Genomic DNA, 24,682 nt, shown 5'->3' on the forward strand with positions numbered 1-24,682 from the left:
CTATATAGACACCAGCACTTCCCAACCTCCTACCATTTCTGGAATATTCTACCTGTTTTTCAACCAAAGCAAAAAAAACTTCACATTTATATATGTTATATAACATCTGCATTTTCTAGGCCATTGACTTAAACTGTCCAAATCCTCTTGAAGCCTCATGCACCCAGCTTGCTGTCATCAACAACTTTTGCCATGTTCCAATTGGTTCCCACATCCAAATCATTTCTAAAAATTGTAAGCAGATGTGAACCTATCACTGGCCCTTGTGGTACACCATTACTAACAAATTGCTATCCTTAGAATGATCCATTTGTTCCCACTCTTTGCTTTCTATCTATTAAAGAGTTCTTAATCCATATGGGTATATTCCTCCCAGTCCTGTGCGCTCTCATTTTATTTACTAACCTCCCATATGAGACTGAATCAAAAGCTTTCCAAAAACCAAAATCATCATAGATCTATGCTACACTAAATATCCTCAAAAAATTTTAAAAAAAACATGTATGCCAAACATCATTTCCCTTAAATCCAAATTGACCTTGTCCAATTTTGTCATTATTTTCCAAATGTTCACTAATCACATCCTTTCTAACAGATTCTCACATTTTCCTAAATAGAGATTTCAAGCTAACTTGCGCAAGCTCCCTCTTTCTCCCTTCATAAATAGAGAAGTTCCACTTACTACTTTCCAGTCAGCATGAACCTTGCAAGATCTGTAGAACTTTGGATGATAACCATTAATGTATCCATCTGGGATGAATCTCATTTGGTCCAAGGGTACAAACAATCACTACTAGGTCCTCTGAGCCTGCTCCACCCTTAGATAAAATCATGACCAATCTGATTTTAATCTCACTTCTGCATTCCTGCATATCCCTGATAATCTTTTATCTTCTTGGTAAAAAATAATCTATTCTACCTTAAAAATATTTTAAAGAATCTGCATCCATTATCTTTTGAGAAGGTAGTTCAGCTGATCTTTCAAACATTACCTCTTTACTGACACTAATTTCTTTAAGATTTTCAGTTACTCAAGTCCATTGGTTGCCTGGTATTTCGAGAAGATTTTCTGCATTTCCTTTTGTGAATATGGATACTCATGAACTGTTTCATTTCTCTGCCATTCCCCTGTTGTCCACTATAACTTTTCCTGTCCTCAACCATAAAGGCCCCACATTTATTATTTCTAATCTTCTTCCTTTCACATATTGATCAAAGATTTTGCAGTCCGCTTTTATGTTCTATGTTGGCTTGCATTCACGTCATATTTTCCCATTCCTTATCAGATTCTTGGCCTCTTCCACTGGATCTTAAATGGCTCCCAATCTTCGGGCTTACCACTATGTCTGGTAATTGTAAAAGCCATTTTCTTTGATCTAATGCAATTGTTAATTCCATTCACTAACTACGCTGAATTACTTTCCCATTGGGTGTTTATGCCTTCAAAGAATAATTGCTGCGGAACTTATAGAATTTCCTTACATATTAGGCTATGTGTGTCTCTTGTCAAAGTGTATTTTAGCAATTTCATAGAATCCCTACAGTGTGCCCTTTTGCCCAACAAGTCTACACCGACTCTCAGAGCATCCCACCCAGACCCATCCCCCTATAACCCACCTAATCTACACACTCCTGATGACTATGACATCCCTGAACACTAAGGGCAATTTAGCATGGCCAATCAATCTAACCTGCACATCTTTGGACTGTGGGAAGAAACTGGGATACCCAGAGGAAGTCCACGCAGACGTGGGGAGAATGTGCAACTTCCACTCAGGTGATCACCTGAGGGTGGAATCAAACCCAGGTCCCTGGCGCTGTGAGGCAGCAGTGCTAGCCACTGAGCTACCGTGCCGCCTCTTACAGCTTTCCACTTATAATCTCAGTTTCCATCACTCAGATTTAAGACCCTAGATTAAAGAATGAACTGTGCAGCATTTAACTTACATGTAAAAATTATGTCATTTTATGGTTATTATGACCAAAAGGCCTCTTTACAGGTAGTTTATTAATAAGTCAGTTGTCATTACAAAATGCCAAATCCCAAATAGTCCAAACTCAAGTTGGCTCCTCAATATACTGATCCAGAAACACATCTCATAACACTACAGGAAACTACCTTCTGCAACATTTGCGCTGACTTGGTTAAGCGAGTATATATGCAAGTTGAAACTATTATTATGGGATTATCCAAGTTACATGCCTCTTTAATTTTCCCGATTTATAGCATTCCCAACATTAGTACTAGAGTTTTGTGTTCAATCAACAACCGTACCATTGCTTGTTCCCATTTCTGTTTTTAGCCCCGCCCAAACAGATTCTACATCTTGACCCTTCTATCGAAGATTCTTTCGTACAAATGTGCAGACATTGGCTGTTATTTTTAGGAGCACTACCCCATTTCCTTTTCCTTTTAATCTATCCCTTCTAAACGACAACTATCCTTGAATGTTGAGTTTCTAATCTCAGTCAGCCTGTAGCTATGTCTCTGTCATGGCAATTAATTCATCTCCTTTAATTTCAGTTTTGGCATTCACATCTTCAACTTTGTGTGAATTCTGTTTGCATTCAGATAAAGAGTTTTTAATTCACATTTTTACATAGTTTTCTATTTTGATTCTATTAAATGCCTGCCATCAATTTGGTTATCTTATATTTTTGCTTACGATGACTTCCTTTTAATAATTTGCCTTTTCTTGAATTTGAGGCTCCCATTTCTCTGGTAGTTCAGTATAAACCGTGCCTACAGCATTAGCAAATCTCTGTGTCAATTGTCTTCCTGGTTCTGCCTGCATGCAACCTGCTTACCCTTGCGCAGGTCACACCTGCCACAGAGCCAAGCTCAACGCTTCTGAATAAAAGCCGAAAGACCTGTCGATGCTTTGGATCAGAAACAAAAACAGAAGTTACTGGGAAAGCTCAGCAGCATCTGCGAAAAAAAAATCAGTTAACAATTTGGGTCCAGTGACCCTTCCATCTTTCTTCACAGATGATATCAGACCTGCTGAGCTTTTCCAGCAACTTCTGTTTTTGTTCAATGCTTGTGAAATCTGATGCCCTCCTACAGCAATTTCCCAGCCCCATGTCCAACTGCTTACTTTTCATTCGTTCTCTCCTCACTAGCACATGAGTCAGGAAATAATTCTAAATGTTGGCACTTTGGAGATTCTACTTTTAAATGTACTTCCGAGCACTCAAAATCTACTTTCAGGATTTAATTCCCCTCCTACCCAAGTCATTGATACCAATATAGACTATGAGCTCTGGGCTGATTACCCTTTTGCAGAAGAATGTCCTGCAGCTGTTCTGTGACATTTGAGATCCTGGGACCAAGGAGGCAACATTGCCATCCTGGAGTCACACTTACAGCCATGAAAAAGCTCATCCATTGCCCAAACTAAAGAATTCTCTGTCACCACTGCTCTTCCACTCTTCCGCCTATCCTGTGTAGTTGAGCCACCCATGGTGTCACAGACTTAGCTCAGAATGCAATCTTATGAGGATCCATTGGCCCGACCAGTTTTCAAAGCAGAAAGCCAAATTGCAACTGAGACCCTGCTTGTTCTCTTGTGCTGAATAAATGTCATCCATGTTTATCTTTCTGCACATGCCGAAGCTGCAGCTTGGCCACTTCCCTAAATGTATTATCCAGGTAATCCTCTGCCTTACAGATTAGATTCCCTACAGTGTGAAAACAGGCCCTTCGGCCCAACAAGTCCACACCGCCCCTTGAAGCATCCCACCCAGACCCATCCCCCTATGTCCCACACACCCCTGAACACCATGGGCAATTTAGCATGGCCAATCCACCTAGCCTGCACATCTTTGAACTGTGGGAGGAAACAGGAGCACCTGGAGGAAACCCACGCAGTCATGGGGAGAATGTGCAACCTCCACACAGACAGTCGCCCGAGGGTGGGATTGAACCCGGGTCCCTGGTGCTGTGAGGCTGCAGTGCTAACCACTGAGCCACCGTACCACCCCGAACATGCTCAACAGTGACTGCAATTGCCGTTCAACTTCTGAAACCTTGTGCTCAAACTTGCACAGAAAGTGAAATCCTGCAGATGTGTTCATGTTGGATACACAGAAAGTTCTGGAAATTCCACAATCTGCATGTTGTACAGTTCAGTCAGCCAAGCTGCCCTGCTGTATTCTAACTGAATTACTTCTTACAAGTAGTTTACCAGTTACTCAACACTTCAGTTACAGTGAAGTACAAGCCAAACAGTGGGTGGTGAAGACAGCAAATTTACAAAAAAGCAGAACTAAAACAGCACCTTCCCCTCACTTAACTTAACTGCCCATATATCAAAGTCACTGTTTGAAATCTACGCTACTTGCAAACTTATACCTCTCCTCACTCGCACCTGGGTCATGTTTACATATTTTGACACTACAACTCCAGCAATAACTAGATTGAATGTTTTAAATAGTTAACTGACCAGTTATCCTTCAATAGAGTTTATTTACACCTTCCAGAACTGGAAGAATCTGACTTGATTTTTTGACCTTACTTTAATACTTAACCCAATATAAAAATCGGCTAAATGCCAGCTACAGGCAACACTTTTAGAAAGACGTGGACACTTAATAAATGACCACTCATTGAGCTCAATGTCTGGATAGAGTTCATCAGGAGTATTACATTTAGGCGCAGTTCATCAAAAAAAAATCAGGATTAAAAGAGTTAAAGTACAAGCACAATTTGCATAGCCTAGGCTTCAATTTCCCTGAATTTACAAGATCAAGAATGGAATTTAACACTCTCTCCTGTCACAGGTTTAGTGGGGGCTGTGCATTTAGTTAGACAGGAGCACTTCGAGGTGGGTGTGAACCCAGCCAACATTCTCACTCCATCTCAACTGAGTCGGCAGTGGGAAGTCCCATAATAGTCTTTTCACTCTGCTGCCAGGTAAGGCCAAAAGGTGGGAAATTAATGTCCATTTAAGAGCCTTACCGAATCTCAGCCAGTATTTACCCTGTGGCAGGCAAGGGTCTCACCATGAGGGGTGGGAGGGAACAATAAGTGAGTCTCCCATTGGAATTTCTTATTCCTTTGTTCAAAGGCACTTATTACCTTAGTTCATGCATTAAGGGGTTTTTCATTGACAGTCACCACATAAATCCCTTACTGCCATCACTTACCTGTGGCCTAGATCAGTAATGATCCTGGTCTCAGTTGGTAGTCATACCAACAGCAGGCACCCTGTGGTCCTACTTTCAAATAGAGTCTCTGGCCTGTGATTGGCCAGCAGCCGCCAAGGATGGAGTGCCCCACCCAAAATCCTTGATTCCTGGGAAGGGCCATCTCAGGCCTCTCCATTGCCTAAAAGAAATAGTTTGCCTGGCCTTCCCTAAAAGAAGTGATATAGAGCCATTGAATGCAACCCCACCACCTTACTAAAAACTGCCCTGCTTTTTAATTGAGGTGTTTAGGTTTATCCAAGAAGTTAATGTCATTGATAGAGGGAAAATGTTTTCACAGATGTCACAAACATTAAATTAAATTTTATTCTTTCAGGCGTGCCATCAGATCAAACTGCCCTGTGTAAGGGTCATTGTATTCTGGAAATGCATCTTTAAAAAGTGATTAAAGCTAAATTAATGATATTTTTCAATGCTTTGATTAAGAAGGGTAGAAGTAGATACGATAGCAACGTATAAGAAACATTTAAACAGCCACATGAACTGGCAGGGAGTAGTGGGATATGGTTCTTGTGCAGGCAGATAGGATTAGTTTAGATTTGCAGCATGGTCAGCACAGACAGGATGGGCCAAAGGATCTGTTCCTGTGTTATACAGTTCTATGTTCTATATTCTATGTTCTCAGTTCTTAAAGGTATTAAAGATTATAGAACCAAGGCAAATAGATGGAGTTACAATACTTATCAACCAGAAACTAATCAATGAAGGGGCTGAATGGCAAACTTACATTCTGAAGAGATACCAATCTCTGGCAGTATTTCGCAACTCATACATATTTCTTCTCAAAAAAAATGTACACAGAGTCTGAAAGAAAAGAAAACAATAAGGAACTTGAACTAAAGGATACAGTTCAAAAATAAGAGGTCTTCCTTTTAATTGAAGATGAGTTTCTTTTTCTCTCTTTCAGAGGGTCATTAACTTGTGGAATTTTCCTGAGTGGGACTTAAGCATTGAATTCATTCATATCTGTGTTGGATAGATTTTTGATAAACTAAAGGTGACAAGGCTTCTGACGGCAGATTGAAAAATGGAATTGAAACCTGGAAGAGATTAGTTACAATCTTGTTGAATGATGGAGCAGGCTTGCGGTCCTAAGCAGCCTAGTCCTGTTCTTCAGCCCTTTGAAGTTACGCTACCACGTTCCACAGTAAGGTAACCCATTGGTGCCCATGGCCTATTGTCCTATACTGGTTCCTGGAGGCGGCCATTTAGCAGACTACCTTTGTGTTTGTTATCCTATTTAATGATGGTGGATGAGTCAAGCAACAGGAGGGCAACCTAGATTCCCAAGAGAGGAGGCTGAAGATTTGAATGAAGCAGGGGAGAGCAGTCCAAGCTGGCAAAAAAGTTCTTATAATGTGACTGTCAGTCTAGATCGCTCCACAGTTGAGGCAAACCTACCTGAATGTCCGTGCAGGTAACATTGCTAGTTTTCATTCTCAAGTGATAATAATACCATGCTGATGGCACCCTGACCTCTTGCTTTGCTCTCATCCTTGTCAAACCTCAGACTATTCAATAAATGGCTGCTAATTCCTTCAATAAATGTCTCAATCTTCTGCCTGCTGCTGGTGGGTGTGTTGCTATGGTCAGTCTGACTTCATCCCTGGGAAGCTCACTCCAAGGTGAGAATGTGACAGGGAGCAGATTTAATATGTGAGAACCCACCGCCATGGATCTAGAACCAAATTACCAAACTGCGAAGGAGTTAGGGAAATTGGATTACTGTCCAATTGTCATATTATTTTAAATATGTACGATTCCATTGACTTCAGTTTAATGCAATGAATATATCTGTGCAATTCAAAACTTCAACACATCAAGATGAATGTCTCTCCTGACTAGTTTTTCTCATTCAAGTAAGCCTTTCTAAAATCATTTGCAGTTCCAGTTGCTAATAAATATAGTTCAAACTATGTCAACTTGAACGTAATTGCGTAATAGATTTCATTTCAGGACTAGTGGGGTCTCAGTTTATGCTGAACTGAAGTAAAAAGCTAAGCTTCTCTAGATACAGGTCTACTGAATGGCACCATTCACTCAAACTTTGAGCTGACTGAGAAAATGACCAGCAACCACTGCTCAAAATGGTTAACAAACCTGATCAATGAACCAAGCCTGTTCAGAATGGGGAATATAAACAGATTGTACCTGAAATGCCTGAATATTGTATGTTACTGTGAAGAAATTTAAACACTGGGGCATTACAGTGATGGGCACATCTGCACTTCATTGCCTGTGGTTTTCTCACAAGACATCAATGCACCATGTGCTTGTGGGAGAACTGGCTCAGACTTGGGTAAACAAACCACCAAATCCAGCATTAACTGTACCAATGAAACTGCCAGCTGATTTCCCTTAGGATTGTATGGTTTCTGAACATAAGTCTCTGAAAGAGACTTAGCTAAACCCTGGTTTGATCCCTCAATGCAGTACTGAACGAGTGCAGTTGAGTTAGAGGTACTCTCTTTTGGATCAGTCAGAGACTCTGTCTGCATCTCACAAAAGATCCCATGGCATTATTTCAATGAAAAGCAGGGGATGTTTCTCCAGTGACTTTACCAATACAGATTCTTCAACCATTCCTATGAAAACAGATCAACTGCTCTATTATCATATTGCTATTTGTAGAATTCTGTTGTCTTGAAATTAGCTGCTACATTTCATACATTACAAATTCAAGAGTACATCATTGACTGGGATGTGCTGAGGTCATGAAAGATGCCCCCTAATGTGTTATTTGCCCCTTGATGGCTTACGCGTGTACTACATTTATTGTGTACTAGAACTCTGTTCTCATGCCATCATGGTGTACCTACCTGATGGTCCACAGCAGTGGCAGGTCTGTAGTACAGAAAGCTGTGTACCATGCCTGCAGATTCTTTTTCTTCAGTACCTACAAACTTGCAACATAAAATGTATAATAAATATGGCTGCAACTTTGTGAGAAGTAGCTAATAGATCCAGTAGCTCTCCCATTTTGGCATTCAGATTAGCATTAAGGAAAACTGAAAGTGCTATTTTGGGGGAATGACCTCTCTTTCTGGGCTCATCCACAATTCTTACCATTGATGGAGACATGCTGTACAATGGGAGAATTCAGACTTTTCTCCCTTAGAGTCAAGCCATGAATTGCATGTGGACAACACATCCATACAAGAACTAATGCACCCACACCAGCCCTATACCAGCCCCTGAGCGAATATTAAGGTGCAGTTCAAAAGTGCCCAACTTTGGCTCAGCTCCTTCAGCTATTGTTCTTCCAGGATCAGCAAAAGCTCTGCCCTGACATAGCTAGGCAGGGATCAAAAACAAAGGGCTGGGAACCTGAGATTGTGAACAATGCTAAAGTTGGCCAATGCTCCATTGGCATAGTCCAAAATTAATCCCTACAGACTTTCACCCCCTCGATTGTCAGAGAATCACTGAATTGTTACAGTCCAGAAGGAAGCCATTTAGCCCATTGTGCCCCTGCCAGCTCATAAAATGAGCACCATTACCTCATGCCAAACTCTTGGTTTTCCACATTTTTATTTTATCCAACAAACAATCCAATACTCTCTTGATCACCTCAACTGAATCTACCCACCACACCTCCAGGCAGTGCATTCTATACTCTAACCACTCACTGTGTGAAAAGGTTTTCCTCATTTGTGCCCATCAGGATATTGAACACTTTGTGTCTGGAATACTTTCACATTGTTGGTGCCCACAGCAATGCTTATAGAGCTGAACTGCAAAGTGATGGTCCACGTGCTCTACTACAGTCTCAGTTAGTCAATCCCAATTGTACAACACTTTGCCTCTTTTGCAAATCACTTCATATTTCTTGCCCCTTCTTCTTGTTCCTTTTATGAGTGAGAACAGTTTCTCCCTATTAACTTTATTCAACCCACTCATGATTTTAAAATCCTTTATCTGATCTTCTCTTAGCATTCTTTTCTCCAAAGCCCAAATTCTTCAATCTATCATCAAATCTGAAGTTCTTCATCCCTGGAATCATTCTTGTGAATATCAATTCTTATCAGAACTCAAATGCTCCAGATGAGGTCTAACAAGCACCTTATACAAATTTGACATCATCTCCTGATGATCCCTTTTACTCATATATCTCACTGTGGACATGAAGAGCTTTCATGTTTTAGTCTAAAGACTGCATAAAGCGTAACCACAAAGAGCTAATCATTTCAAACAGTGAATCCCCATTACTCCTCCTCAGGTGGCATGATGGCACAGTGGTTAGCCCTGCTGCCTCACAGTGACTAGGGTTCGATCTCAGCCTTGGGTGACTGTGTGGAGTTCTTGTTGTGTCTGCATGGGTTTCCATTGGGTGCTCTGGTTTTCTCCGACAGTTCAAAGATATGCAGGTTAGTTGGCTTTGTATGCTAAATTACCCAAAGTGCCCAGGAATGTGCAAACTAGGTGCATTAGCCTTAAGAAAATTAAAGTTACAGTGATAAGGTGGAGGACTGCATCTTTAGAGGATTGGTGTAGAGTCAATGGGCCACTTTCTGCACTATAAGGATTCTGTATGGAAGGAAATTATTATCAATCAGAATACTGGGTGTAGAAAATGGCTGTACAATTGGGAATGACTAACTGAGGCTGTGGTAGAGCGGGGAGAGCATCACTTTGCAGTTCAGCTCTGTAGGCATTGCTGTGGGCACCAACAATGAGGAAGTATTCCAGACACAGATTGTTCAATATCCTGATGTACACAGGGTAAGCATTCACAGAAAAATAAAATTAGGGGAGGAGGCAAAGTGAATACCCAACAAAAAAGGAACTGAAGAAAATATAAAACTACAAACTCATATAAAATGAGTCCAATCAAAAGATGAAAAGGATGAACATATTACAAAGATAATGTGAAAAAAATGAAGGAAAATGGGGAGAAGTGTTAGTGATGTATAAAATGTGCAAACTTTATCTATTACTAGAAGTTCATTCCTGTTTTGACAGAATAACTCTTAAAGAGGCAGTGCCACTCTTTTTGAGGCTTACTTTTGGAATAGATTGCTTTGTTTTGATTTGTTCCAGCCTCAGGATAAAGGTGTGTTAATGGACTGCCACTGTACATTTTTCAAATGTGTAATTTCAAACATTTTTTTGAGCCAAACATAAGTAGTGTCAGGTCACTCTTGTCAAACATGTTGCCATGTAATTATGGCCCAACCCTTCAGCACCAAGTAAATACTTCAATCTGCAAACATCTATAATTTGTTTGGATTCCACCTTGTCTGAACAGTTTCTGGCATTGTCTTAGCAAGGCCAAAAGAAAATAAAACATGTTTTTTAAAAGTGGTAGACATCAGCCAATGAAAAGGAACATCTCTCAGCAAATTCTGAAGTTTAATTTAAGGAAAATAAGAAAGGAATGACAGCTGATCGGAAAATGCTGATTCAGGTTCCATCATTTGTTAAAATGAACTTTTGTGATTCCGTATGTTTACAGAATGACAAACAAATCTGAAAATTTAGAGGTGACTGCAAAGAGAGTACTGTTATTTCAAACTGTTGTTTATAAACAGGGATTATATTTGTGGGGTACGGTTAAATTTTGGGAGAGGGCACAGAAGTGGCAGGTGTTGCCCAGTAGATGTTTGGTGACCCATCATACATTGTGCCCACTCCTCCAATCTATCGACTTCAGTGGAAATGAAAGCAGCAAAGGAAGGCTTATTCGATAGTCGGGCCCCTGATGCCAGCTAAAGAGTGATATTATGCCTTACAATATGGTAGTACCTGGGTGGCAGAGGGAAGATTTACAAGGGTTTTCACTCCTGCTGCAAGCATGTATTTAGATATTCTGTGACAACCTGATGATTGACGTGCGATGCATATTGCAGCTGAAGAGCCTACCAGGCACTCGTTGCCAGAGCTGGGCAATTCATAACAGACCAAATTAAAAGAGGAATATTTTAATTGTTACAAAATATTTTGGGAGTCTGTAAATTTTTTTTTAATATTTGGAAAGGCTATAAAGAATCATTTATAAGGAATCATTCAATAATATTTAGATTTTAAGAAATACTGATCCACAAGACCTCATAGCTCTTAGCCTGGATGCAGCACCGACAGCAAGTTAAAATACAGAATGGAAGAAAATAGTAGCTAGAGACAGTCAACAAGCCAAGTAGAAGAGCTGGATTTCTAAGCAGTGAAAAGCTTATTTAAGATAGCTGCCACTCTGTATTCATGTCTGAATGACTGACAGCACAGAATTGCCTATATCATATGAAGTTAAAGCAATGCAGAGATTTGCAATACAGCAACTGGCAGGAAGTGAAAGTTGAAAATTTTCCAGAAGGAATTGCACCCATATATGGAAGAATTCACAGGTGGAAGCCCTTCTACGTGGAAGCTGTCAGTCACAAAGAATTAACTAAGGAAATAGAAAGTTGTTTGGAAGAACTGTATGACTGAAACTGGAATAGTCCAGGCGGAGTGGTTTCCCTGTTAAACTGCAAGTGGTGGACTTTGTTGTATCTACAATTCTATGCGCTATTTATAATTCTGCTGAATATGATTTGCTTTTTAACTTATGTTTGATTTTAAATGATTTTGATTGTTGTTAAGAATGTTACAAAATGTGAAATATTGTCAATTTATTTCTTCCTTGGAGTGTGGATCTCTTTAGGAAATTTGGCTAATTTGCAAGGCAGATTCCCATTTGGATTGCAATCTGATGATTAGGCCTTGTAAACTAAAATTTATGATTGGTTTTATCTTAACACCTGCAATAAAGCAAACTAATGTCAAAACTGTAAGCATTTTTAAAGAAAATGATAAAAGCACTTAATTCAATCCCCAGAATATTAACACTAATCTTGGAATACAATGTAATAAAGATATGAAGATCCATGGTTCTGGCAATTAATCAGCATTTAGCAAAATATAACATATGATGTAAAACTGGTGGCTATGGTTATCTGCATAATCCATTGACAATCCTTCACTTACCCCTTGGGCTGAAGCTGTGATCATTGTAACATTAGTTACTTTTAACTGGGATAAACTGGTGTTGAGAAAGGAGTATCAGAATAAAACATGAAAAATATAATCATCTCATTGATAAGAATGAGCTCAATAGTTTGCAGCAAGAATGCAGGAATCCGGGCTTTTTAAGATGGTCTTTAACTCAATGGCAGTCTATGAGTCTGCTAACATTGTCATTAAAGAATTTGATTGACTGGACAAACATTTGTTAAATGCAGACAGCTGCAACCTCACTCCTTGAACAGTACTGAGGATTGAAATACTGTACATAAAAATTCAATTTGCAAATCCTTCAGATAACTAGGAAGGAGCCAGGAAGTACTTTGCTTCATAAATCACACTGACATGTTTCTCCCTCTTTAAAAGATCTTGCAATAATCAAGAAAACAGCACATTCCCTGTTTGAGAGAGAATTTAATTGACAGTTTGTTTGGTTTAGCATGAAGTTTGAAGTTTTAGGGCTTAAAATGAACAATAATAATAATAAAAAGTGCAGGTCGGGGCCTGGGAGCTAAAATAGGTTAGATTAGAGCTCTTTCAGTTCTGAGACCTTGATCTGAACCTCTCTTCTGTCTGATGATTCCAAAATCTCAAAGTGAAAAGGAGTTAGTGCTTTACTTCCTGGTGGTCCCAGTTTTAATGGAATATCCTGAAGTTGGCTTGCTACGTGGCTCGATATTTGATGCTAGCTCATGTCTGCCTGGAAGATTGAATCATTCTTAAACAGATGCAATATGACTGGAGTTACTACATGTCACAATGATCTCGAAGAAAAATGTACATGAGGCAGGCTACTCGAACAAACATTTCTTCCTCGTTTAGAAACTAAGTTTACTATCATTACAGATTGCTCTCTCTAATGATTTCAGACTTTTGCCTCCACCACCCTCAGAATATTATTGCTAGATTTTCTATGGGAAGAAATCAGCCTTGAGCTCACCTTTTCTAGTTTGTACCTTGACCTTCATATCTCACATTTATAACGTAATTGAAAATGATGATCAGCTCTTTTCAAGCAAGTATTTTCCTGGCAGTAGTCGGGTGGCTCAGTGGTTAACAACATTGCCTCGTAGCACCAGGGGCCTGGGTCAAATTCTAGCTTCAGGTGACTATCTATGTGGAGTTTGAACATTCTCCCTGTGTCTGTGTGAGTTTCCTCCAGGTGCTCCAGTTTCCTCCCACAATCCAAGGAAGTGCAGGTTGGGTGGATTGGCCATAGTGTGCAGGGATGCTGGGTTAGCTATGGAAAATGCAGAGATACAGCAATACGGGCAGGATTGTGTCTGGATGGGATGCTGTTTGGAGGATCAGTGTGGACTCAATTGGACAAATGGCCTGCCCTGCACACTGTGGGGATTCTATGATCTATAAGTTTCCCTCCTTTTAAAACCGAGGAGTTTGAATTTTTCTAGTTTTCTACAAATCTCTCTTGAGACTAATTCAGTCCCATCATTCTTTTCTACATCATGTCCAGAGAATAGTTAAAAATAAATTAAATTATGTATGGTTACCTTTTGATTAGACAGTGTATGAATCTGCTGTGTTGCTTCTGACTGCTTAATCAGAATTGGATTCACAGATTATGCAAAGAGAATGATTTTTAATTCCTAACTTGCCCCTCGATGTTGGAAATCTTGTATTTGTCACTTGAATGTCACCGATGTATGTTTCAAAACCTTAGTCAGGCTGACCTCCCAAAGACAATAGACCTGCAACGACAAGCAAAAATTAAGAACACAACAACAATGGCTAGTTTTGACATTAATTCTGAAGATAGGTCACTGGACCCGAAATATTTACTGTTTCTCTCCCCACAGATGCTTCCAGTGTCGCCAAGTTTCTCCGGCACTTTCTGTTTTTGTTTCACAACAAGCAGTAGATTTACTGTTTCTACAAAAAAAAAGCACTTCCAACACAAGTGCTGACCTAAGCTTGACCTTTCCGTCAATTTTTGTGGATTGAGAAATGTCAGCCCAGTGAAATTCTTTTTGTGTTGAGCCTGAGAACATGACCAGCTGGTAATTCTGTCCCAGTCAGAGAGGCTTTGTGGGTCAATTCAAGAAAAAAAATGAAAAATTTCCTGGAAACAGTGTTGGTGAGCATTATTAGAATTTGATGGGTTGGAGGGAGTTTTTTTTGATATTTTCATTTCTAGTTATCTCATAGTATTCACATTAAAAACCTCCCTTAAACATTGTTTATATTTTGTTTCTAGTGTATTGGAGGAAATTGTAATTTTAATTTATCTTGTAGAACCACATTTGTGACCTGATTTCCCATCATAAGCAGAGGCATTCTTATCTCCTATTCTCTCAGCGCTTCCAAACCTGCTGCAATGAACAAAAGAAACCTTTCCCAACTTCCATCAGAATTAATGCATCTTTTTCTCTTGTGATACCATAATCCCAGGGCCAGAGGGATATTTATACTGAAACTCTTGGTAATTCTGCATCCAAATGTTTGAATCTTTGTAATATTGAAGCTTGTTTACTTATCTGTTACATCCAGACAGTTTGCATTGTCATTTCTGTGAGTGAAATGCAGCGACAATGTGCATTGATTGAACTTAAAATTATAGGAAATGTGCTCCAGTCACTATCTCGAAATTGCTCTGAGTGTGTTTAAATTTGCTTTTCAAAGAATTTAAACTTGTGAGCAATCCAATTAAAATACATGGACTGGTACTTCCTACTGAGCAGATAGGAGGGCTTATTGAAGGTGTTCTTAATTATTACTTGTTCTTGGGATGTGGGTGATACTGCTCAGCCTGCATTTATTGTCTCTCACTATATTGTGAAAGTCCTGGCAGGGTTTCAACTGAAATAAAATTGTCTTGTAGATGAGTGGCTGCTTGTATTGAGGGCATTGAGAGTTGAGGTTGGGACGACTAGGGCTATCTGTCAGCCACACTAGCTATAATAACAGATCATCCTTTTCTGAACAGTACCAGCATGTCAATGGTTTTCCTTTTGACAATCTAAGAACTTACACGGTGATTCTCTCACCTCTTACGCCCCTTTCATCAATACCACCAACGCCAAGCCACAAATAGACTATTGGAATTCTAAATCACAATTTGTTCTGGATGGTAATGTTGTTAGTTTCGGTGAATAAAAGGGCAGCACACTCTCCTCACAAGCTTATGAGTTTGACTTCCTCTCCAGTCTTGAACATGAACTAGCCCGATACTGATGCAATCCTGAGGGAATGCCGTTTTGTCAAAGGTGCTATCCTTTTGAAAAGATGCTAATTGGAGTACTCCCTCCCATCTTGAGTAGATATGATAAATCTCATAAGGTTACTTGAGGAAAAGCAATGGAGTTTCCCCATGATCGCCCTAATCGCTTAGCCAGTATCGCAAATTTGGAAAGCTCAGTCATCATCTCAAACTGACTGACTTATTTTTCTATATTACAACAGCGACTATATTTTAAAGATATTTCATTGGCCGTAAAGAGCTTTGCGGTGTCCTGAATTCAATGATCATATATAAATGCCTTGTTTCATTTATTTTCTAATACCATTACCAAGATGGTGCAGCCTCTGCTTGGTTTCCCCGATGTACAGGAAGCCACAACGAGTACAGCGGACACAGTGTACCACATTGGCAGAAGTGCAGGTGAACATCTGCTTGATGTGGGAAATCTTCTTGGGGCCAGGGATGCGGTGAGGGAGGAGGTGTGGGGGCAGGTGTTGCACTTCCTCTGATTGCAGGGAAAAGTGCTGCGTGCGGTAGCACTGGAGGGGAATGTGGAGCAGACAAGGGAGTCATGGAGGGAGTGGTCCCTTCAGAAAGCAGACAAGGGTGGGGAGGGAAAAATGTCTTTGGTGGTGGGTCAGATTGCAGATGGCGGAGGTGTCGGAGGATGATGCATTGGGACGGCATGCAGATGGCCTAAAGGCCCTCCACTTCATCCTGTCCTGCAGGCCTGACCAGTCCCTCTTCAATGACACCCTCATCTGCTTAGCAGAACTCATCCACACCCTCAACAACTTCTCTTTCAATTCCTCCCACTTCCTACAGACAAAGAGGGTTGCCATGGGTACCCGCATGGACTATCTGCTAATGTGGTATACTGCACCCTCTGTTCCCGTTGTGGCCTCCTCTAATTTGGGGAAACCAAGCGGAGGCTTGGGGACTGCTTTGCAGAGCACCTACGCTCAGTTCGCAATAAACAACTGCATCTCCCAGTCGCAAACCATTTCAACTCCCTCTCCCATTCGTCAGATGACACATCCACCCTGGGCCTCCTGCAGTGCCACAATGATGCCACCCGAAGGTTGCAGGAACAGCAACTCATTTAGCTTGGGAATCCTGAAGTCCAATGGCATCAATGTGGATTTCTCAAGCTTCAAAATCTCGCCCCCGCATCCAAAAACCAGCCCAGCTCATCCCCACCTCCCGAACCTGTTCCTCCCCTCACTTATCCCCTCCTCCCACCTCAAGGTGCACCCCCATTTCCTACCTACTAACCTCATCCCGTGCCTGCCCACCCCTTGACCTGCCCATCTTCCCTGGGCTGACTTATCTCCTCCCTACCTCCCCGTCGACACTCACTTTTACTGGCTCCATCCCCACCTGTTTGATCTGTCTGTCCCCTCTCCACCTATTTTCTCGTCTATCCATCTTTGATCCGCCTGCCCCTCTCTCCCTATTTATTTCAGAACCCCCTTCTCTTCCCCCATTTCTGAAGAAGGGTCTGGGCCCAAAACATCAGCTTTCCTGCTCCTAAGACACTGCTTGGCCTGCTGTTTTCATCCAGCTCTACACCTTGTTATCTCAGATTCTCCAACATCTGCAGTTCCTATTGTCTCTGAACCAATTGGAGGAAATGTCCAAGCACATCCAGACTGTGAGAGATTCCTGTGCAGCAATAATAAACACACTGTTGCTGAATTATGTTATTTTCTTGTTAATATGAAATATGTTCAAACTTTTCTAAGGAAAACTTTGAGTGTTTGTGGATATTCATGAACTGTTTAAGCTTGGTTGTGGCATCGTATGGATTAACAACATTTAATGCCTCTGGAAGGATTTCTTTTTCAAATTTAGTAAACATGTTTTCACTTTCCACATCAAAGCCATTGTTATGAATTCTAAAAAGCTGAGATGCCCAGCACAGACCTCTGTGGGATTCCACTCATCACATCCTCCCAGTCAGCAAGGGACCCACTTATACACATACTCTGTTTATTGCCAGCCAACTAATCTCCTGTTCGTGCTAAGATATTGCCCTCTACATCGTGAACTCTTACTGTGTACAATAATCGTTTGTGCAGCATCCTCTCAAGTGCCTTATGAAAGTCAACTTTATCCAATCTTGCAAGTCGCTCCAAAAAAGTTGTTAAGTGTGATTTTCCTTGCGTAAAACAAGGCTGACTTTTCCCAATTACCTGTTTTTCTTTTTAACTTCACAGCTATAACCTCTTTGATAACGGATTCAAACACTTACCCTCATTAGAGACATTAAGTTAATTGGCCTACAATTTTCTGTTGTTATTTTCTTGAATAAAGTGCTACATTTGCTAGTTTCCAGATTGATGGAACTTTTCCAGAATCCAAAGAGTGTTGGAAATTTTAATTAATTTATAGAACCCCTACAGTGTGGAAACAGGCCATTTGGCCCAATGTGTCCATAGTGGCCCCCTGAACAGCATCCTACCCATACCCATTCCCCTACCCTATCCCTGTAACCCTGCATTTCCCCATGGCTAACACACCTGGCCTACATACCCCAAACACTATGGGCCATTTAGCATGGCCAGTCCACCCTACCTGTACATCTTTGGACTGAGGGAAGAAACTAGAGCACCTGGCAGAAACCCACACAGACACAGGGAGAACATGCAAACCTCACACAGACAGTCGTCCAAGGATGGAATCGAACTTGGGTGCCTGGTGGTGTGAGGCATCAGTGCTAACCACTGAGCCACTGTGCTGCCCAAAATGGGAAAGTTTTAAAGAAATGTAAAAAACACCAACATATCCACATCAGCCCCCTCTTTGAAGGATCTTGGGCTTGTTATCTATAGTTCCATCTGTTTTCACAGCTTTGGAAAGACATTTTTTCTTTGGAGTGCTGAGCTTGGATTTTTGCTTCATTCATGTCTGTTGCTGACTCTCTCTCTAGTAATGAACATGTTTCAGTTGCTGGCTGAATTTGTGTCTTCTTAAAGCACCAATGCTCTGAAATGAAAAGCTCACATGCTTAAAATGCTTTATTTTCTTCTGTATTTCTCCCCCTCATGATTAGATCTGCACTACAGCAAACATGTAGCATTTTCCCAGATGACCATTCACAGTACCTTGTCATTTTTTTGCCACCTCTAGCAGTATGTAGAACTGGGCTAAAGGTCACTTGAGGTTGTTTACTGCCATTAATTCTCTTCTACTTTGTATCAGGCCTGTCTCGTGGTTAGAAGCAGATGATGCACCAGCATAGGATATCTATACAAGAAGCATTGTGCTTGGTTTATTACATGAAAAAGTATAACTACATTTGATCAGGCAAATTACTAGGGTCTCAGAAAACTGGTTTAGATATATCTGGTCCCTCTGTAAGCTAGAATAGAATTCTTTGTCTCCACCCAAACTACTGAGGCCACACAGTTTGTGGCTGCAAGCACAAAGTCATATAGCATGGAAACAGCCCCTTCAGTCCAGCCACTCCATGCTGATCATAATCCCAAACTAAACTTTTCCTGCCTGCCTGCACTTGGCGCATATCCCTCCAAAAATTTCTTATTAGTGTACTTATCCAAATGTCTTTTAAAGATTGTAACTGCCTATGCATCCACTACTTCCTCTGGAAGTTCATTCCACTCACAAATCATGCTATGTCTAAAAAAATTGCACATTGTCTATTTACATCTTTTTCCTCTTACCTTAGAAATATGCCCCCTATTTTTGAAATCCCCCACTCTAGGGAAAAAACACCTGCCATTCACCTTATCTTTACCCCCTCACGTTTTTGTAAACCTCTAACAGGCATTTCTGTTCTAGAACACAAGCTAAGGCCCTATTTTTAATCATACAAGTCCTGTCTTTTTTTATTTCACCAAAATGCAATTCCTTGCATTTATTCAAATGGAACTCCATCTGCAATGTGGTATGAACATTAATGTTCCCCCACGATAATCAGTATCCTTCCATTTACTGTGCAATCCCTTGGTCACATGAAGCTAAAATAACTCCTTTGTATTTTATCCAGAGATATGGGAAGCTAGTTCAATAGAGAGTGATAGTGTCAAGATAGGTATAAAAGTAATGGGAAAAAATGCCATGTCGGTTCACTAAGTAGTTGTCAAAAGTCAACAGCTTTGATTATAATGAAAGACGAGAAAAATTGGGACTTTTGTTTCATTAAAGCAGAGAGTTTTAAGGAGTAAACATGGAGAGGCCTTCAAGATTATGAAGAATTCTGATAAGGTAAATACCTTGGAGTGTTTCCATTGGATGAGGAAACTGGTAATGATAGAGCACAAATTTAAGATAATTATACAAAGAAAATTGCAGGGGAGGTTTGAAAAACATTTCTTTTTTACAAAGACTGCAACTTAAGTATGGGATTTTGTTTTAGCACAAGCTGACATTGAAATAGAGATCATGAATTCCTTTCAAAGGAAATTAGGGAGGTTGTTTGAAAAGGAAGAATATTAAAGAATTTGGAAAGTAACCACACAAATGGAATTAGACTATATAGTTCATGTTGAGATATGTGCTACCACAGAATTAATGAATTGAATTACTTCCTTCTGTGCTGTACAATTCTGGTACCTAAAATACTGCAGCTACATTAAATATAGGAAATTAAACATTGACCACCACAGATGCTAGATCCAGAAATTTGTAGGATGCAGAAATGCCTTTAATTTTGAAGCTCAGATAGTTGACATAATGAGAATTGCTGCAAACAAATAGCACACTCCCACAACCTTCCAACATTATGGTCAGTACTTTGCTGTTAATAAAGATCAGTAAAATTTCTAAAGCTTAAGAATGGCAATAATTTATTATTGAAGGCCCAATGAAAAATAGAATTCAATGAAGATAAAACTTATTGAAAGATGTTAGATATTAGCACGGCAAAAGTGAATTACCTCACAAATGATTAGAGTAATTCTGTGTAATAAGAACCTTATCAATTATTTGACCTCACAAATTATGGGTTATTATTCAACAGTTAAAGAAAGTGCATTTAGCATTTTATACGTGCATCTGAACAACATTATGAACCAACATGACCTGCATTTTGAAACATTTCACTTACCTACCTCTGTGGGTGAAGTCCATATGGTCTTCAGGATACAATGTAGCAACAATCCCAATACGTTGTGACAGCGTCTCCTAAACCTATAAGCTCCACTACCCAGAATGATAAAGTTGGCAGGCACATGTCAAAAACCATCTCCACATCTCGCACCCAGTCAGACACTGTTCTTACTTGAACATATGGAGTTCTGCTGTAGATTCATCATGTACATCTCAGTTATCTGTGATTTTTGGAACTCAACGAGTTACTTGAACAGTAGCAAATGACGAGCTTCAGAATTCTTGTACAAATCAACAAATGGTATCTTTAACTCCAGAAATGTCACCAAGGTATTGTTTTCCTCCTTAGCAATTAGTTACAAATGGAAACATTTGCAATCTGCCTGTGGTGTACCACACATGCCAATAATTTAATTATTAGCTTTCGGTCCTCCACAGCAGATCTTTGTCCTATGGCGTGCGCTATAGATTTTCTCCTGTTCCTTTGTGAAATCTGTCTGTTCTTACAGAAAACATTAAACAGTGTTTCAGTAAACAGATTGTGATAAGCCTATGGGAAACAGATAGGAAGATTAAATAGAAACAGAAATTGCTGGAGAAACTCAGCAGGTCTGCCAGCATCTATGGAGGCAAACAAAGTTAATGTTCCAGGTCCACTGACCCTCCTTCAGAATTAACTCAAAATATTAACTCTGTTTTCACTGAACAGCTGCTGCCAGGCCTGCTGAGTTTTTCCAACAATTTCTATTTTTGGTTCTGATTTTCACTCATCTGCAATTTTTCTGGTTTTTGGTCTAGGAAGTTGAGATTCTTGCTTATCAAATCATTATAAAATCCTGACAGTGTGGAAACAGGCCATTTGGCCCAACAAGTCCACACTGTCCATCTAAAGAGCATCCCACTGAGTCCCATCCCCTGTACCCTTTCCCTGTAAACCCTACGTTTCCCATGGCTAATTCTCCTTACACACCCCTGGACTCTATGGGCAATTTAGCATGGCCAATCTACCTAACCTGCACATCTTTGGCTGTGAGAGCACCTGGAGGAAGCCCGCACAGACACAGGGAGAATGTGCAAACTCCACACAGACAGTGGCACGAGGGTGGAATTGAACCCAGGCCCCTGGTTCTGTGAGCTAGCAGTGCTAGTCACAGAGCCACCCTGTTGCCCCATGGTGGCATATCACTGGGGATTTCAAGGCTGGATTTTTAGGAGGAGGGGGCTGCATGTTGCCTGGTTCGCTTGACAAAGAGATGATTCTAAAATCACCTGACTTTAAACAGTGCTGGTTAAGCCCTGCAGGGATAACACGCTAAGGACACTGTAAACAAGATGACTGGCCAGCAATTCTAACTTGCCAGAAATCAGAACTCTACAGAGATTGTCAATGATGTTCAAACCCAGGAATTCCCATGCTTTTAGTGTCAGAGACTCATAGGGTTGTACAGCATGGAAACAGGCCCTTTGGTCCAACTGGTCGTTGCCAACCAGATATCCTAAATAAATATAGTCCCATCTACCAGCACTTAGTCCATATCCCTCAAGCAGCATCTTAAGAGCACAAAAGCTGATGTTTTGAGCCTAGACCCTTCATCAGAAAAGAGGGATGGGGAGAGGATTCTGAAGTAAATAGGGAGATGACAAGAGATTTGCAGTGGGAGAGAGATCCCCTGAGGTTGGTCCGGAGGGAGGAGGGTAACTTCTTCAGGTTAGGCATCCTGGAAGAGGCTTTGCAGTGAGGTTAAAATTGTGATCAGAGATAATGGGAACTGCAGATGCTGAAGAATCCAAGATAACAAAGTGAAGTCTCTTTGTTCATCAACACTCCCCAAGATCATTCCATTAAGAGTATAAGCCCTACTCTGATTTGCATTTCCAAAATTTCGCACCTCACATTTATCTAAATTAAACTCCATCAGCCACTCCATGGCCAATTGGCTCATCTGATTAAGATCCCATTGTACTCTGAGGTAACCTTCTTCATTGTCCACTACAGCACTAATTTTGGTGTCATCTGCAAAATTACGAACCATACATCCTACGTTCACATCCAAATCATTTATATAAATGACAAAAAGCAGTGGACTCAGCACCAATTCTAGTGACGTGCTGCTGGTCACAGGCCTCCAGTCAGAAAAGCAAACTTCTACTAGGATACACCTAATCGGGTCCCAGAAATTTATCCACTTTTATGTGTTTTCAGATGTCCAGCACCTTCTCTGTAATGTGGACATTTTTCTAGATGTTTCTATTTATTTCTCCATGTTCTCTATCTTCCGTAACCTCTTCTACAGTGAACAGTCGTATAGTACCTACTCCACCTGCTACACTTCCACACGTAGATGACCTTGTTGATCTCTAAGGGGCCTTATTCTGTCCCCTTGTTACTCTTTTGCCCTTAATATAATTGTAGAATCCCTTTGGATTCTCTTTAACGTATTTGCCAAAGCTATTTCATGTCCCCTTTTTGCCTTCCTGATTTCCCTCTTAAGTATACTCCTACTGCCTTTAAACATTTCTAGGGATTCACTAAATCCCTGCTGTTTATACCTGACATACTCTTCCTTCTTATTCTTGATCAAAACCTCAATTTCTCTAGTTATCCAGCATTCCCTACACTTACCAGCCTTGCCTTTCACCCTAACAGGAACATACTGTCTCCGAACTCTCGTTATCTCATTTTTGAATGCTTTCCATTCTCCATTATCCCTTTACCTGTGAACATCTTCCCCCAATCAACTTCTGAAAGTTCTTGCTTAATACCATCAAAATTGGCTATCTTCTAATTTACAACTTTAACTTTTAGATCCAATCTATCTTTTAAAATTAATAGAGTAATTGTCACTAGTCTCAACGTGCTCCCCCACTGTCACCTCTGTCACCTGCCTTGCCTTAGTCCCCAAGAGTAGGTCAAGTTTATCACTTTCTCTGGTAGGTACATCCACACACTGATTCAGAAAATTTTCTTGTACGCACTTAAGTGGGTCCTCTCTATTCAAGCCCTTAACACTAAGGCAACCCTAATCTATATCTGGAAAGTTAAAACCCCTACCATAACTATCCTGTCATTCCTACAGATAACTGAGGTCTCCGTACAAATTTGTTCTGTTACATTCCGTCTGTTTAATATGTTTTGATGTGAACATCCAAATTAGGAGCAGAAGTAGGCCATTCAGGCCTTCAAAGTTGCTCCATCATTCAATAAGATCATGCCTAATCTGACTGCAGCCTCACCTCCACTTTTCTATACTATTCCTAATATCTTATGACTCCCTTGTTCATCCCTGCGATCTCCCATATGTTGATACTTTTTGTTAGTTTTATTTCTGATGGATTCTTTCTGGAAATAATCTTTAAATTTATTTAGGGGTTATCTCGTTTTCTGTTCCATACCTTTTCCCTGATTTTAGCTTTTACTTGAAATTTGGTCTTCGGCTCAGTCTGGTTCTTAACCCCGTTCAGCTTCCAGAAAAGAAGAAAGCAGGGTTAGAGTAATTACTTGTTTCAGGTTTTTTCTAAGCTTGCTTTTAAAGGCATCAATTGTTTGAAGGCACATTTCCACTAGGACCATTCTTTTTATACAGCGACTGCTCGGATAGCTGGAAACCAAAACAGGAATTTGCTGGAATAGCTCAGCAGGTGTGTGGAGAGAAGTCAGAGTTAATGTTTTGAGCTCCAGTGACCCTTCCTCAGAAAGTTATTTAGTCAACATATCCCTCCCATTGTTTGATGTCTGTATGTAACCACTTTTGTAGAATTACGAGAGAAAAATGACATTGAAAAATTCATGAACCGAGAGGGACAATCAAATTGTAACATTCCATTTGTCATCTCAGCTTTGAGTGTGCTGAAATCAACATATATTAAAGACTGAACCTCATGCATTCCAACTGACTTTGGCAACATAGCAGCCTGTTTGAGCAGCTGAACTTATATATCCAGGTAGTGAATGCATTAACCAATCGCACTAAATGCAGACAAAACTAACAAAATGGTTTCCAGTCTCCTGATGTTCTTTCATTGACCACGGTCCTTTGAAAATTAAGACAGCAAAAATGGCCATTAAGCAATTTCTTCTGAATGGATCCATTTTGCATCTGCTCAATTTATTTTAAAAATGTGATTGTGGTTATTACTGCTGTTTCACAATGCCAGGGACTCGGGTTTGATTCCAGCCTTAGGTCTGGGCAATCCAAGATGGAA

At 40.4% G+C, this 24,682-nt stretch overlaps 1 long non-coding RNA gene across 1 annotated transcript in view; it reads right to left on the minus strand.

Moving 5' to 3' along the window:
* LOC132206114 (uncharacterized) overlaps nt 1–24,682 on the minus strand; it is an 82,390-nt gene that overhangs the window by 32,641 nt on the left and 25,067 nt on the right. Inside the window, exons 2-3 of the long non-coding RNA XR_009442835.1 lie at nt 13,719–13,916; nt 5,936–6,012 (exon numbers count right to left, since the gene is read on the minus strand). This is a non-coding gene — a long non-coding RNA (uncharacterized LOC132206114). The remainder of the gene's footprint in view (nt 1–5,935; nt 6,013–13,718; nt 13,917–24,682) is intronic.

This window comes from Stegostoma tigrinum, chromosome 31 (assembly GCF_030684315.1).
Source record: "Stegostoma tigrinum isolate sSteTig4 chromosome 31, sSteTig4.hap1, whole genome shotgun sequence".
NCBI classification, from domain to species: Eukaryota; Metazoa; Chordata; class Chondrichthyes; order Orectolobiformes; family Stegostomatidae; genus Stegostoma; species Stegostoma tigrinum.